At 47.1% G+C, this 15,910-nt stretch overlaps 1 pseudogene; it reads left to right on the top strand.

The window, feature by feature from the left end:
* The window catches only part of LOC135528814 (tropomodulin-3-like), a 35,106-nt pseudogene that overhangs the window by 15,488 nt on the left and 3,708 nt on the right, over nucleotides 1-15,910 (top strand).

Genomic DNA, 15,910 nt, shown 5'->3' with positions numbered 1-15,910 from the left:
ATCTCCCTGGGTCCTGTATCTCCCCTGGGTTCAAGGGTCCATCTCCCCTGGGTTCTAGTAGAGGGTCCTGTATCTTGGGTTCAACACTAGTAGGGTCCTGTATCTCCCCTGGGTTCAACACCAGTAGGGTCCTGTATCTCCCCTGGGTTCAACACTAGTAGGGTCCTGTATCTCCCCTGGGGTCAACACTAGCAGGGTCCTGTATCTCCCCTGGGTTCAACACTAGCACTGTATCTCCCCTGGGTTCAACACTGTATCTCCCCTGGGTTCAACACAGAGGGTCCTGTATCTCCCCTGGGTTCAACACTAGATGGGTCCTGTATCTCCCTGGGTTCAACACTAGCAGGGTCCTGTATCTCCCCTGGGTTCAACACTAGCAGGGTCCTGTATCTCCCCTGGGTTCAACACTAGAGGGTCCTGTATCTCCCTGGGTTCAATTGGGTCCTGAATCTCCCCTGGGTTCAACACTAGATGGGTCCTGTATCTCCCCTGGGTTCAACACTAGATGGGTCCTGTATCTCCCTGGGTTCAACACTAGCAGGGTCCTGTATCTCCCCTGGGTTCAACACTAGATGGGTCCTGTATCTCCCCTGGGTTCAACACTAGATGGGTCCTGAATCTCCCCCTGGGTTCAACACTAGCAGGGTCCTGTATCTCCCCTGGGTTCAACACTAGATGGGTCCTGAATCTCCCCTGGGTTCAACACTAGATGGGTCCTGTATCTCCCCTGGGTTCAACACTAGATGGGTCCTGTATCTCCCCTGGGTTCAACACTAGATGGGTCCTGTATCTCCCCTGGGTTCAACACTAGCAGGGTCCTGTATCTCCCCTGGGTTCAACACTAGCAGGGTCCTGTATCTCCCCTGGGTTCAACACTAGCAGGGTCCTGTATCTCCCCTGGGTTCAACACTAGCAGGGTCCTGTATCTCCCCTGGGTCCAACACTAGATGGGTCCTGTATCTCCCCTGGGTTCAACACTAGATGGGTCCTGTATCTCCCCTGGGTTCAACACCTAGTAGGGTCCTGTATCTCCCCTGGGTTCAACACTAGATGGGTCCTGTATCTCCCCTGGGTTCAACACTAGCAGGGTCCTGTATCTCCCCTGGGTTCAACACTAGATGGGTCCTGTATCTCCCCTGGGTTCAACACTAGCAGGGGTCCTTATCTCCCTGGGTTCAACACTAGATGGGTCCTGTATCTCCCCTGGGTTCAACACTAGCAGGGTCCTGTATCTCCCCTGGGTTCAACACGAGATGGGTCCTGAATCCTGGAATCTTTTGTGGGATTTTGGGAAAGTTACTCGCAACTCTAGACTCTAAAGCAGGGACGGGCAACTGGCAGATAAATCCCCCCCCCCTCCCCGTCGGGGTCTCAACTTACTGTTGACAGTTAGATAAGTAGAATACACAAGTTGCAATTACTAAATTTTGGTTGTGCATAAGCAGTTTTTCCTGCTTATGTCATTCACTGATAGTCAGTCAATTAGCCCATGTCAGCAAACACACATGTTTAGGCTGCTAAGTTAGTTTTGCGGGCAGCTATCTAAACTTGTTATCATGGTTGACTCCCCGGCCGGAGGACACGCTGTGCCATTTTAGATTTTTGGTAGTTCGTCTCACTCAGATATCATATTAGGAACCACAAAGATTGCCCCTTCATCCTATGACTAGATGTGGTGAAAGAATATACACAGACTAAAGATTAAGTAGAAAATAGATCAATAAAACCCTTCTTCAAAACATCGAACTGAATGTAGATTTGAGAATGGGCCATTGGGACCATTTCTTCATACATTGAGTGTTATTATGACATTATTTGTAACAATGCAGAGTTTGTTTCTGGAGCAAAACGGGTCTTGGGGGCTCCCGAGTGGTGTAGTGGTCTAAGGGAATGTTTGAGGTGTCACTACAGACCCGGGTTTGATCCCAGGCTGTGTCACACAACTGACCGTGACCAGGAGTCCCATAGGGCGGCGCACAATTGGCCCAGCGTCGTTAGGGGAGGGTTTGGCCAGGGGGGGGGGCCTTTAGTTGGCTTATCGTGCACTAGCGACTCCTTATGGCGGGCCGGGCACCTGCAGGCTGACTTCGATTGTCAGTTGAATGGTGTTTCCTCCGACACATTGGTGCGGCTGGGTTAAGCTGACAGGTGTTAGGAAACTCATTTTGGCAAGTCATGTTTCTGAGGACGCATGAATCAACCTTTGCCTTTCCCGAGCCAGTTGGGAAGTTGCAATGAGACAAGATCGGGAATTGGATATGATGGAATTGGGGTGAGAGAGGGTAGTAGAACGAGAGAGAGAGAGGAGAAAAAAAGGGGGTGTCTGTACAGCTGAGTTCTGTCCGATGAGGCCCCCATCTTTGCGGTCAAGAAAACATTTAGTGGTTTCAAAGCTAATTTCCTACAATTCTACGCATTTTGACATGGCTAATGTTGTGTTCTTATGCTCCAAACATATTAACAAATTCAATGACGGTCTGATTGTCTAGCGTTTATTTTGGTAATGGAATCCTCATTATAGGTATTTAAAATAAATATATACATACTATACATACATATGATTTTATATATATATACAGGACCCAAACTATATTAACCCAGGGGAGATTCAGGACCCTGCTAGTGTTGAACCCAGGGGGAGATCTAGGATATATATATATATAAACCATAACCTCAATATCCTGTATCATCCCCTGGGTTCAATATATCTCCATTTTGTATTTGGTTTAGTAGTTTTAGTTTACCCTGGAAGCGTTTTAACATCCCAAGTAGTTTTTGAACCACTGAGGATGGGAGGAGAAAACGATCTCCAAGTTAAAGGGCAACTTGGGGATTTTAACAACGAAGCCCTTTTTTCTACGACCCCAGGGTCCCATTAACTAGCGGATACCATTTTTATGTCTCCGTGTCCAGTATGAAGGAAGTTGGAGCCAACCAGCGGCTGATACCCATAGACTCCCAGTCATTGTGCTAACGCTAGTTAGCGCCTTCCTTCAAACTGCACGGCGGAGACATAAAAATGATATTAGTGAGTTCATCAGACTCCCTTTCAACTCCATCTACTACTAACTTATTGGTTGTTGTTTCATATGCAGTATTGACTATATTGATGAGTTTATTAGCAGGGGTGATTGTTTCTCTGTCTCTCTGGACATGAAAAATAAACAGTGGTTCTCTGGCTGACCGCCTTCACTTCTGCAATGCATTGTGGTCCTTCCTGTGTCAGCTGGGGAATGACCTGTACAGAAGAGACCAGAGGGTCAACAGGAAGTTGGATACATCTGCCGAGTCAGGTTCTCACTCTTCTCTCCCTTTCTCATCTCCCTCCCTCTCTCCCTCTTTCTCTCTCCCTTTCCCTCTCTCCCATCTCCTCTCTCTCCCTTTCCCTCTCTCCCATCTCTCTCTCTCCCTTTCCCTCTCTCCCATCTCCTCTCTCCCTCTCTCCCTCTTTCCCTCTCTCCCATCTCTCTCTCTCTCTCCCTTTCCCTCTCTCCCATCTCCTCCCTCTCTCCCTCTCTCTCTCCCTTTCTCTCTCCCTCTCTCTCTCTCTCCTTTCCCCTCTCTCCCATCTCCTCTCTCATCTCCCTCTCTCTCCTCCCTTTCCTCTCTCCCATCCCTCCCTCTCTCCCATCCCTCCCTCTCCTCTCTCTCTCCCCTCCCTTTCCCTCTCTCCCATCTCTCTCTCTCTCCCTTTCCCTCTCTCCCATCTCTCCTCTCTCTCCCTTTCTCTCTCCCATCTCCTCTCTCTCCCATCTCCTCTCTCTCCCTTTCCTCTCTCCCTTTCCCTCTCTCCCATTCCCTCGGCTTCCCCTCTCCCATCTCCTCTCTCTCTTCCCTTTCCTCTCTCCCTCCCTCTCTCCCTTTCCTCTCTCCCTTTCCCTCTCTCCCATCTCCTCTCTCTCTCCCTTTCCCTCTCTCCCATCTCTCTCCCTCTCTCTCCCTTTCCCTCTCTCCATCCCATCTCTCTCTCCCATCTCCTCTCTCCCTTTCCCTCTCTCTCTCTCTCCCTTTCCCTCTCCCATCTCCTCTGTCCTCTCTCCCATCTCCTCTCTCCCTCTCTCTCCCTTTCCCCTCTCCCATCTCTCTCCTCTCCCCTTCTCCCTCTCTCCCATCTCCCTCTCTCCCCTTTCCCTCTCCCATCTCCCTCTCTCCCTTTCCTCTCTCTTTCCTCTCTCCCATCTCCTCTCTCTCTCCTCTCCCTCCCCATCTCCTCCCTTCCCTCTCCCCATTCCCCCTCTCCCCCCTTTCCCTCTCCCATCTCTCTCCCCTCTCGCTCTGCCTCTCTCTGTAGGCAAGGCATTTGTTCCCAAGCAGCGGCCCATCGAGTCTCGTCAGGAAGAGGTAACGACCCTTGACCCGGAACTAGAAGAGGCCCTGTCCAGTGCTACCGACACTGAACTCTGTGACCTGGCAGGTAAGGGGGAGGGGGTAGGTAGGCTGTCTTCTTAGGGACAGACACACACAGCCTCTCTCTCTCTCTCTCTCTCTCTCTCTCTGCGTTAGAAGGATCTGTGTATCTTTCCCTCTGTGTCTCTCTCTCTCTCTCTCTGTCTCTCTCTCTCTCTCTCTCTGCGTTAGAAGGATCTGTGTATCTTACTGTCTCCAGTCTCTCCAAGAACAGCTAAATACAGGAGTCTTTCATACACACTGTCAGCCAGGCTTGTCCCATGGTACACAAACACTAAGCCTGTTGTTGTGTGTTTGTCCACAGCCATCCTAGGTGTCCATACCCTGGTGACCAGCACCCAGAGCTACGATGGAACCAGCAGTAAAGACGGAGGATACAACAGTGAGTACACAACCACAATGTAACCATTACACAACCACAATGTAACCATTACACAACCACAATGTAACCATAACACAACCACAATGTAAGCATAACGCAACCGCAATGTAACCACAACGCAACCGCAATGTAACCACAACGCAACCGCAATGTAACCACAACACAACCGCAATGTAACCACAACACAACCGCAATGTAACCACAACGCAACCGCAATGTAACCACAACGCAACCGCAATGTAACCACAACGCAACCGCAATGTAACCACAACGCAACCGCAATGTAACCACAACGCAACCGCAATGTAACCACAACGCAACCGCAATGTAACCATAAATAACTCAACCGCAATGTAACCATAAATAACTCAACCGCAATGTAACCACAACTCAACCGCAATGTAACCACAACGCAACCGCAATGTAACCACAACACAACCGCAATGTAACCACAACACAACCGCAATGTAACCATAACTCAACCGCAATGTAACCATAAATAACTCAACCGCAATGTAACCACAACGCAACCGCAATGTAACCACAACGCAACCGCAATGTAACCACAACGCAACCGCAATGTAACCACAACGCAACCCAATGTAACCACAACCTAAACACAGTTACCTCCATGCAACCCCAACCTAAACACAGTTACCTCCATGCAGTTACCCCCAACCTAAACACAGTTACCTCCATGTAACACTACACTACTAACCCCAACATAACCAGGGTTATATTTGCTCTGGGTTCCACCTGGTTGTTTGGTGACCAGTCCTCCTATATAAATGAGGTGTGATGGATACAGATGGATCTATTTCAGACGTGGTGAAGGGGAGAAGATGAACCCGTGTTTGATGAGCCTCCCAACCCCACTAACGTAGACGACACTCTGCAGAGGATAAGAAACAACGACGCTGCGCTGACGGAGGTTAACCTCAACAACATCAAGGTACACACACACACACGCAGCACACACACATAAGCAGACACGCACACGCATACACACACGCACACACACATACGCAGACACGCACACACGCAGACACACACGCACACACGCAGACACACACACACACGCAGACACACACACGCAGACACACACACACAGACACACACACACACACACACGCAGACACACACATACGCAGACGCACACACGCAGACACGCACACGCATACGACACACACACGCACACGCAGACACACACGCAGACGCACACACACACACGACACTTGCACACACACAGACACGCAGACACAGACACACACACGCTTGCAGACACACAGAAACACACACATTGTTTATTTATTTTTTATATATATATATATATATATATATAAACTCACTGACACACACACAATGAGACAAGAAGTGATTCTCCTGTATTTTCCTGGTGTTCCAGAACATTCCCATTCCCACGCTGAAGGAGTTTGCCAAGGCCATGGAGAGGAACACACACGTCAAGAAGTTCAGCCTCGCCGCCACACGGAGCAACGACCCCATCGCTGTGGTGGGTGTCTGTCTGTCTGTCTGTCTGTCTCTCTGTCTCTCTGTCTGTCTGTCTGTCTGTCTGGGTGTCTGTCTGTCTGTCTGTCTGGGTGTCTGTCTGTGTGGGTGTCTGTCTGTCTGTCGGTGTCTGTCTGTCTGTCTGTCTGTCTGTCTGTCTGTCTGTCTGTCTGTCTGTGTCTGTCTGTCTGTCTGTCTGGGTGTCTGTCTGTCTGGGTGTCTGTCTGTAGGTGTCTGTCTGTCTGTCTGTGTGTCTGTCTGTCTGTCTGTCTGTCTGTCTGCCTGGGTGTCTGCCTGGGTGTCTGTCTGTCTGTCTGTCTGTCTGTCTGTCTGTCTGTCTGTCTGTCTGTCTGTCTGTCTGTCTGGGTGTCTGTCTGGGTGTCTGTCTGCCTGGGTGTCTGTCTGGGTGTCTGTCTGGGTGTCTGTCTGGGTGTCTGTCTGTCTGGGTGTCTGTCTGTCTGTCTGTCTGTCTGGGTGTCTGCCTGTCTGTCTGTCTGTCTGGTGTCTGTCTGCCTGCCTGGGTGTCTGTCTGCCTGCCTGGGTGTCTGTCTGCCTGCCTGGGTGTCTGTCTGTCTGCCTGGGTGTCTGTCTGGGTGTCTGTCTGTCTGGGTGGGTGTCTGTCTGTCTGTCTGGGTGTCTGTCTGTCTGTCTGTGGATGTCTGTCTGTCTTGGGTGTCTGTCTGGGTGTCTGTCTGTCTGGGTGTCTGTCTGTCTGTCTGTCTGGGTGTCTGTCTGTCTGTCTGTCTGGGTGTCTGTCTGGGTGTCTGTCTGGGTGTCTGCCTGGGTGTCTGTCTGTCTGTCTGCCTGGGTGTCTGTATGTCTGTCTGCCTGGGTGTCTGTATGTCTGTCTGTAGATGTCTGGCTGTCTGTCTGTGGGTAGGGAAGAAGTGTGTGCAGGTTTTTGCTCCAACCCACTCCTAACTACCCCCCCTCCCAGGCGATGAGTGAGATGCTGAAGGAGAACAAGTCGTTGCGGAGTCTCAACCTGGAGTCTAACTTCATCACCAGCGCTGGTGCTGCTGCTCTGGTGGACGCTCTCCGAGACAACGACACACTGACTGAGATCAAGATAGACAACCAGGTAACACACACACACACACACACACACACTGACTGAGATCAAGATTGACAACCACACACACACACACACACACACACACACACTGACTGAGATCAAGATAGACAACCAGGTAACACACACACACACACACACACACACACACTGACTGAGATCAAGATAGACAACCAGGTAACACACACACACACACACACACACTGACTGAGATCACAACTGACTGAGATCAAGAGACAACCAGGTAACACACACACACACAAGATCAAGATTGACACCACACACACACACACACACACACTGACTGAGATCAAGATAGATAACCAGGTAACACACACACTAAATATAAACACACATCACACTAAATACACACATACATGATCACGCTAACTATACACACACTAAATATAAACACACATCACACTAAATACACACATACATGATCACACTAACTATACACACTAAATATAAACACACATCACACTAAATACACACATACATGATCACACTAACTATACACACACTAAATATAAACACACATCACACTAAATACACACATACATGATCACACTAACTATACACACACTAAATATAAACACACATCACACTAAATACACACATACATGATCACACTAACTATACACACACAAAATATAAACCACACATCACACTAAATACACACATACATGATCACACTAACTATACACACACTAAATATAAACACACATCACACTAAATACACACATACATGATCACACTAACTACACACACTGACTGAGATAAATATAAACACACATCACACTAAATACACACATACATGATCACACTAACTACACACACTAAATATAAACACACATCACACTAAATACACACATACATGATCACACACTACAACTATAAACACACACACACTAAATATAAACACACTAATCACACTAAATACACACATACATGATCACACTAACTATACACACACTAAATATAAACACACATCACACTAAATACACACATACATGATCACACTAACTACACACACTAAATATAAACACACATCACACTAAATACACACATACATGATCACACTAACTACACACACTAAATATAAACACACATCACACTAAATACACACATACATGATCACACTAACTATACACACACTAAATATAAACACACATCACACTAAATACACACATACATGATCACACTAACTATACACACATACATGATCACACTAACTATACACACATACATAATACACACACTAAATCACACATAACTATACACACATACATGATCACACTAACTATACACACATACATGATCACACTAAATACACACATACATGATCACACTAACTATACACACATACATGATCACACTAACTATACACACATACATGATCACACTAACTATACACACATACATGATCACACTAACTATACACACATACATGATCACACTAACTATACACACATACATGATCACACTAACTATACACACATACATGATCACACTAACTATACACACATACATGATCACACTAACTATACACACATACATGATCACACTAACTATACACACACTCACTCACCACAGGGGTTTTTGTCCAATTTTTCAGGATGGTAAAAAAGTTTTCAGCTGGAACTTAAAACCAGATCTAAAGTAGAAAATCTAAACAGAGAAAGGTCATCTAACAGTCAGCGAACATTTAGGACGTCAGGGAGAATCTAGAATTCAAAAACATTTATTGTGATGTGGGGCCCCCGGGTTCATTCAGTTACAACGTTTGAGTCACTCAGATTGCTTAAGACATGGCAAAATGGTGTAGGATTGAAATGTTCTCTCAGCCACATGGCAAAATGTGTAGAATTCAAATGTTCTCTCAGCCACATGGCAAAATGTGTGGAATTCAAATGTTCTCTCAGCCACATGGCAAAATGTGTAGAATTCAAATGTTCTCTCAGCCACATGGCAAAATGTGTGGAATTCAAATGTTCTCTCAGCCACATGGCAAAAAAATTAACTCTCAGCCACATGGCAAAATTTTGTCAATGTGGTCAACTCAGGGCATCTAAAAAATGTGTGGAATTCAAATGTTCTTCTCCAGGAGTCAGACCAAGCGGAGTGTGTGTGTGTGTGGTTCTTGATGTGTGTGTGTGGTTCTTGATGTGTGTGTGTGGTTCTTGATGTGTGTGTGTGGTTCTTGATGTGTGTGCCTTGTGTGTGTCTCTACAGAGGCAGCAGCTGGGGACTTCAGTAGAGATGGAGATGGCTAAGATGCTGGAGGACAACAACAGCATAGTGAAGTTTGGCTACCACTTCTGTCAGCAAGGCCCACGGGCAAGAGCTGCTGCTGCTATCACCAAGAACAATGACCTGAGTAAGTTCTCTCAGCCACATGGCAAAATGTGTGGAATTCAAACACACACACATGGCAAAATGTGTAGAATTGCAGGAAAACACACTTTAAAACACACACACACACACACTCAGCTTTTAGGATTGGCCTCTTTTGGGTTCAGGGTATGATATGTACTCCTTTATGATGTCATATCAGTCAGACTGATAATACAGTCAGTCTGACTGTAACACAGTATATTATACTACAATCAGACTGACAGGGTTACTATAACACAGTACATTATACTACAGTCAGTCTGACTATAACACAGTATATTATACTACAATCAGACTGACAGGGTTACTATAACACAGTATATTATACTATAGTCAGACTGACTGTAACACAGTATATTATTATACTACAGTCAGTCTGACTATAACACAGTATATTATACTACAGTCAGTCTGACTATAACACAGTATATTATACTACAGTCAGTCTGACTATAACACAGTATATTATACTACAGTCAGTCTGACTATAACACAGTATATTATACTACAGTCAGTCTGACTGTAACACAGTATATTATACTACAGTCAGTCTGACTATAACACAGTATATTATACTACAGTCAGTCTGACTATAACACAGTATATTATACTACAGTCAGTCTATAACACAGTATATTATACTACAGTCAGTCTGACTATAACACAGTATATTATACTACAGTCAGTCTGACTATAACACAGTATATTATACTACAGTCAGTCTGACAGGGTTACTATAACACAGTATATTATACTACAGTCAGTCTGACTGTAACACAGTATATTATACTACAGTCAGACTGACAGGGTTACTATAACACAGTATATTATACTACAGTCAGTCTGACTGTAACACAGTATATTATACTACAGTCAGTCTGACTATAACACAGTATATTATACTACAGTCAGTCTGACAGGGTTACTATAACACAGTATATTATACTACAGTCAGACTGACTATAACACAGTATATTATACTACAGTCAGACTGACTGTAACACAGTATATTATACTACAGTCAGACTGACTATAACACAGTATATTATACTACAGTCAGTCTGACTATAACACAGTATATTATACTACAGTCAGTCTGACTGTAACACAGTATATTATACTACAGTCAGTCTGACTGTAACACAGTATATTATACTACAGTCAGTCTGACTGTAACACAGTATATTATACTACAGTCAGTCTGACTGTAACACAGTATATTATACTACAGTCAGACTGACTATAACACAGTATATTATACTACAGTCAGTCTGACTGTAACACAGTATATTATACTACAGTCAGACTGACAGGGTTACTATAACACAGTATATTATACCACAGTCAGACTGACTGTAACACAGTATATTATACTACAGTCAGACTGACTGTAACACAGTATATTATACTACAGTCAGACTGACAGGGTTACTATAACACAGTATATTATACCACAGTCAGACTGACTATAACACAGTATATTATACTACAGTCAGTCTGACTGTAACACAGTATATTATACTACAGTCAGACTGACTGTAACACAGTATATTATACTACAGTCAGACTGACAGGGTTACTGTAACACAGTATATTATACTACAGTCAGTCTGACTGTAACACAGTATATTATACTACAGTCAGACTGACTATAACACAGTATATTATACTACAGTCAGTCTGACTGTAACACAGTATATTATACTACAGTCAGTCTGACTGTAACACAGTATATTATACTACAGTCAGACTGACTATAACACAGTATATTATACTACAGTCAGTCTGACAGGGTTACTATAACACAGTATATTATACTACAGTCAGTCTGACTGTAACACAGTATATTATACTACAGTCAGACTGACTATAACACAGTATATTATACTACAGTCAGTCTGACTATAACACAGTATATTATACTACAGTCAGTCTGACAGGGTTACTATAACACAGTATATTATACTACAGTCAGTCTGACTATAACACAGTATATTATACTACAGTCAGACTGACTATAACACAGTATATTATACTACAGTCAGACTGACTATAACACAGTATATTATACTACAGTCAGACTGACTGTAACACAGTACATTATACTACAGTCAGACTGACTATAACACAGTATATTATACTACAGTCAGTCTGACTGTAACTCAGTATATTATACTACAGTCAGACTGACTATAACTCAGTATATTATACTACAGTCAGTCTGACTGTAACACAGTATATTATACTACAGTCAGACTGACTATAACACAGTATATTATACTACAGTCAGACTGACTATAACACAGTATATTATACTACAGTCAGTCTGACTGTAACACAGTATATTATACTACAGTCAGTCTGACTGTAACACAGTATATTATACTACAGTCAGTCTGACAGGGTTACTATAACAGTGTTATATCATAATTCTACCATCTCAAAGACACATTTCCAGCGGTTTCCATGGTGACGCAGAGGGTGGGTGGACTTGGTTCATGTTGTTTTATACCCAGGCCTTTGGTGAGGATGACATTTAGCTTCTCTTCTTGAAGATGGTCTTTTCTTCTAGTCCTGTTGAAAGAGCTCTTTCTCCTTTCTTTCCTGTCATTTGACATTGTTCCTCTCTCCTCCTGTCCTGTCTGAAGCCCAGGGCCTCTCCCCTCTGTCCTGTCTGAAGCCCAGGGCCTCTCCCCTCTGTCCTGTCTGAAGCCCAGGGCCTCTCCCCTCTGTCCTGTCTGACCTAACACAGTCTCTCCTCCCCTCTGTCCTGTCTGACCTAGTGGAACACAGGTATCTCCTCCCTCTGTCCTGTCTGACCTACTGGAGTACAGGTATCTCCTCCCCTCTGTCCTGTCTGACCTAGTGGAGTACAGGTCTCTTATCTCTGTCCTGTCTGACCTAGTGGTGTACAGGTCTCTCCTCCCCTCTGTCTGTCTGACCTACTGGAACACAGGTCTCTCCTCCCCTCTGTCCTGTCTGACCTAGTGGACACAGGTCTATCCTCCCCTCTGTCCTGTCTGACCTAGTGGAGTACAGGTCTCTCCTCCCCTCTGTCCTGTCTGACCTACTGGAGTACAGGTCTCTCCTCCCCTCTGTCCTGTCTGACCTACTGGTGTACAGGTCTCTCCTCCCCTCTGTCCTGTCTGACCTACTAACACAGGTATATTCCTACTCTGTCCTGTCTGACCTAGTGGAACACAGGTATCTCCTCCCCCTCTGTCCTGTCTGACCTACTGGAGTACAGGTCTCTCCTCCCCTCTGTCCTGTCTGACCTAGTGGAGTACAGGTCTCTCCTCCCCTCTGTCCTGTCTGACCTGGAGTACAGGTCTCTCCTCCCCTCTGTCCTGTCTGACCTAGTAACACAGTCTCTCCTCCCCCTCTGTCCTGTCTGACCTACAGAGTACAGGTCTCTCCTCCCCTCTGTCCTGTCTGACCTACTGGAGTACAGGTCTCTCCTCCCCTCTGTCCTGTCTGACCTGTGGAGTACAGGTCTCTCCTCCCCTCTGTCCTGTCTGACCTAGTGGAGTACAGGTCTCTCCTCCCCTCTGTCCTGTCTGACCTACTGGAGTACAGGTCTCTCCTCTGTCCTGTCTGACCTACTGGAGTACAGGTCTCTCCTCCCCTCTGTCCTGTCTGACCTAGTGGAGTACAGGTCTCTCCTCCCCCTCTGTCCTGTCTGACCTAGTGGAGTACAGTTCTTCCTCCCCTCTGTCCTGTCTGACCTAGTGGAGTACAGGTCTCTCCTCCCCCTCTGTCCTGTCTGACCTAGTGGAGTACAGGTCTCTCCTCCCCTCTGTCCTGTCTGACCTACTGGAGTACAGGTCTCTCCTCCCCTCTGTCCTGTCTGACCTAGTGGAGTACAGGTCTCTCCTCCCCTCTGTCCTGTCTGACCTAGTGGAGTACAGGTCTCTCCTCCCCCTCTGTCCTGTCTGACCTAGTGGAGTACAGGTCTCTCCTCCCCTCTGTCCTGTCTGACCTAGTGGAGTACAGGTCTCTCCTCCCCTCTGTCCTGTCTGACCTACTGGAGTACAGGTCTCTCCTCCCCTCTGTCCTGTCTGACCTACTGGAGTACAGGTCTCTCCTCCCCTCTGTCCTGTCTGACCTACTGGAGTACAGGTCTCTCCTCCCCTCTGTCCTGTCTGACCTAGTGGAGTACAGGTCTCTCCTCCCCTCTGTCCTGTCTGACCTACTGGAGTACAGGTCTCTCTCCCCTCTGTCCTGTCTGACCTAGTGGAGTACAGGTCTCTCCTCCCCTCTGTCCTGTCTGACCTACTGGAGTACAGGTCTCTCCTCCCCTCTGTCCTGTCTGACCTACTGGAGTACAGGTCTCTCCTCCCCTCTGTCCTGTCTGACCTAGTGGAGTACAGGTCTCTCCTCCCCTCTGTCCTGTCTGACCTAGTGGAGTACAGGTCTCTCCTCCCCTCTGTCCTGTCTGACCTACTGGAGTACAGGTCTCTCCTCCCCTCTGTCCTGTCTGACCTAGTGGAGTACAGGTCTCTCCTCCCCTCTGTCCTGTCTGACCTAGTGGAGTACAGGTCTCTCCTCCCCTCTGTCCTGTCTGACCTACTGGAGTACAGGTCTCTCCTCCCCTCTGTCCTGTCTGACCTAGTGGAGTACAGGTCTCTCCTCCCCTCTGTCCTGTCTGACCTAGTGGAGTACAGGTCTCTCCTCCCCTCTGTCCTGTCTGACCTACTGGAGTACAGGTCTCTCCTCCCCTCTGTCCTGTCTGACCTAGTGGAGTACAGGTCTCTCCTCCCCTCTGTCCTGTCTGACCTACTGGAGTACAGGTCTCTCCTCCCCTCTGTCCTGTCTGACCTACTGGAGTACAGGTCTCTCCTCCCCTCTGTCCTGTCTGACCTAGTGGAGTACAGGTCTCTCCTCCCCTCTGTCCTGTCTGACCTACTGGAGTACAGGTCTCTCCTCTGTCCTGTCTGACCTACTGGTGTACAGGTCTCTCCTCCCCTCTGTCCTGTCTGACCTACTGGAGTACAGGTCTCTCCTCCCCTCTGTCCTGTCTGACCTAGTAGAGTACAGGTCTCTCCTCCCCTCTGTCCTGTCTGACCTACTGGAGTACAGGTCTCTCCTCCCCTCTGTCCTGTCTGACCTACTGGAGTACAGGTCTCTCCTCCCCTCTGTCCTGTCTGACCTAGTGGAGTACAGGTCTCTCCTCCCCTCTGTCCTGTCTGACCTAGTGGAGTACAGGTCTCTCCTCCCCTCTGTCCTGTCTGACCTAGTGGAGTACAGGTCTCTCCTCCCCTCTGTCCTGTCTGACCTACTGGGTACAGGTCTCTCCTCCCCTCTGTCCTGTCTGACCTACTGGAGTACAGGTCTCTCCTCCCCTCTGTCCTGTCTGACCTACTGGAGTACAGGACCCATTGTTTTGGTGACCTCTGTTGATAATCCTGGTCCTATTAGCGACCCGTGGTAGTTGTTGATAATCCTGGTCATATTAGCGACCCGTGGTAGTTGTTGATAATCCTGGTCATATTAGCGACCCGTGGTAGTTGTTGATAATCCTGGTCATATTAGCGACCCGTGGTAGTTGTTGATAATCCTGGTCATATTAGCGACCCGTGGTAGTTGTTGATAATCCTGGTCATATTAGCGACCCGTGGTAGTTGTTGATAATCCTGGTCATATTAGCGACCCGTGGTAGTTGTTGATAATCCTGGTCATATTAGCGACCCGTGGTAGTTGTTGATAATCCTGGTCATATTAGCGACCCGTGGTAGTTGTAGCATATTAGGTCTTTCCTCTCTACATTTCTAACTGATATTTTAATCTCTGTCACGTGAAACCGATGTGCTGTGTGATTCTGACAGGTGTTTTCCCGCTAATTGCATTATGGAACAAACTTTTGCACATAGCCTTGTGTGGCCTGCTGCCTTGTGCGGCCTGCTGCCTTGGCCTGCTGCCTTGTGCGGCCTGCTGCCTTGGGCGGCCTGCTGCCTTGTGCGGTGCCTGCCTTGTGCGGCCTGCTGCCTTGTGGGGCCTGCTGCCTTGTGGGGCCTGCTGCCTTGTGCGGCCTGCTGCCTTGTGCGGCCTGCTGCCTTGTGCGGCCTGCTGCCTTGTGGGGCCTGCTGCCTTGTGCGGCCTGCTGCCTTGTGCGGCCTGCTGCCTTGTGCGGCCTGCTGCCTTGT

This window comes from Oncorhynchus masou, unplaced genomic scaffold (genome assembly GCF_036934945.1).
Source record: "Oncorhynchus masou masou isolate Uvic2021 unplaced genomic scaffold, UVic_Omas_1.1 unplaced_scaffold_1040, whole genome shotgun sequence".
Classification (NCBI taxonomy): domain Eukaryota; kingdom Metazoa; phylum Chordata; class Actinopteri; order Salmoniformes; family Salmonidae; genus Oncorhynchus; species Oncorhynchus masou.
The sequence above is the reverse complement of the archived record's forward strand: the minus strand, read 5'-3'. Positions and strand labels throughout refer to the sequence as shown.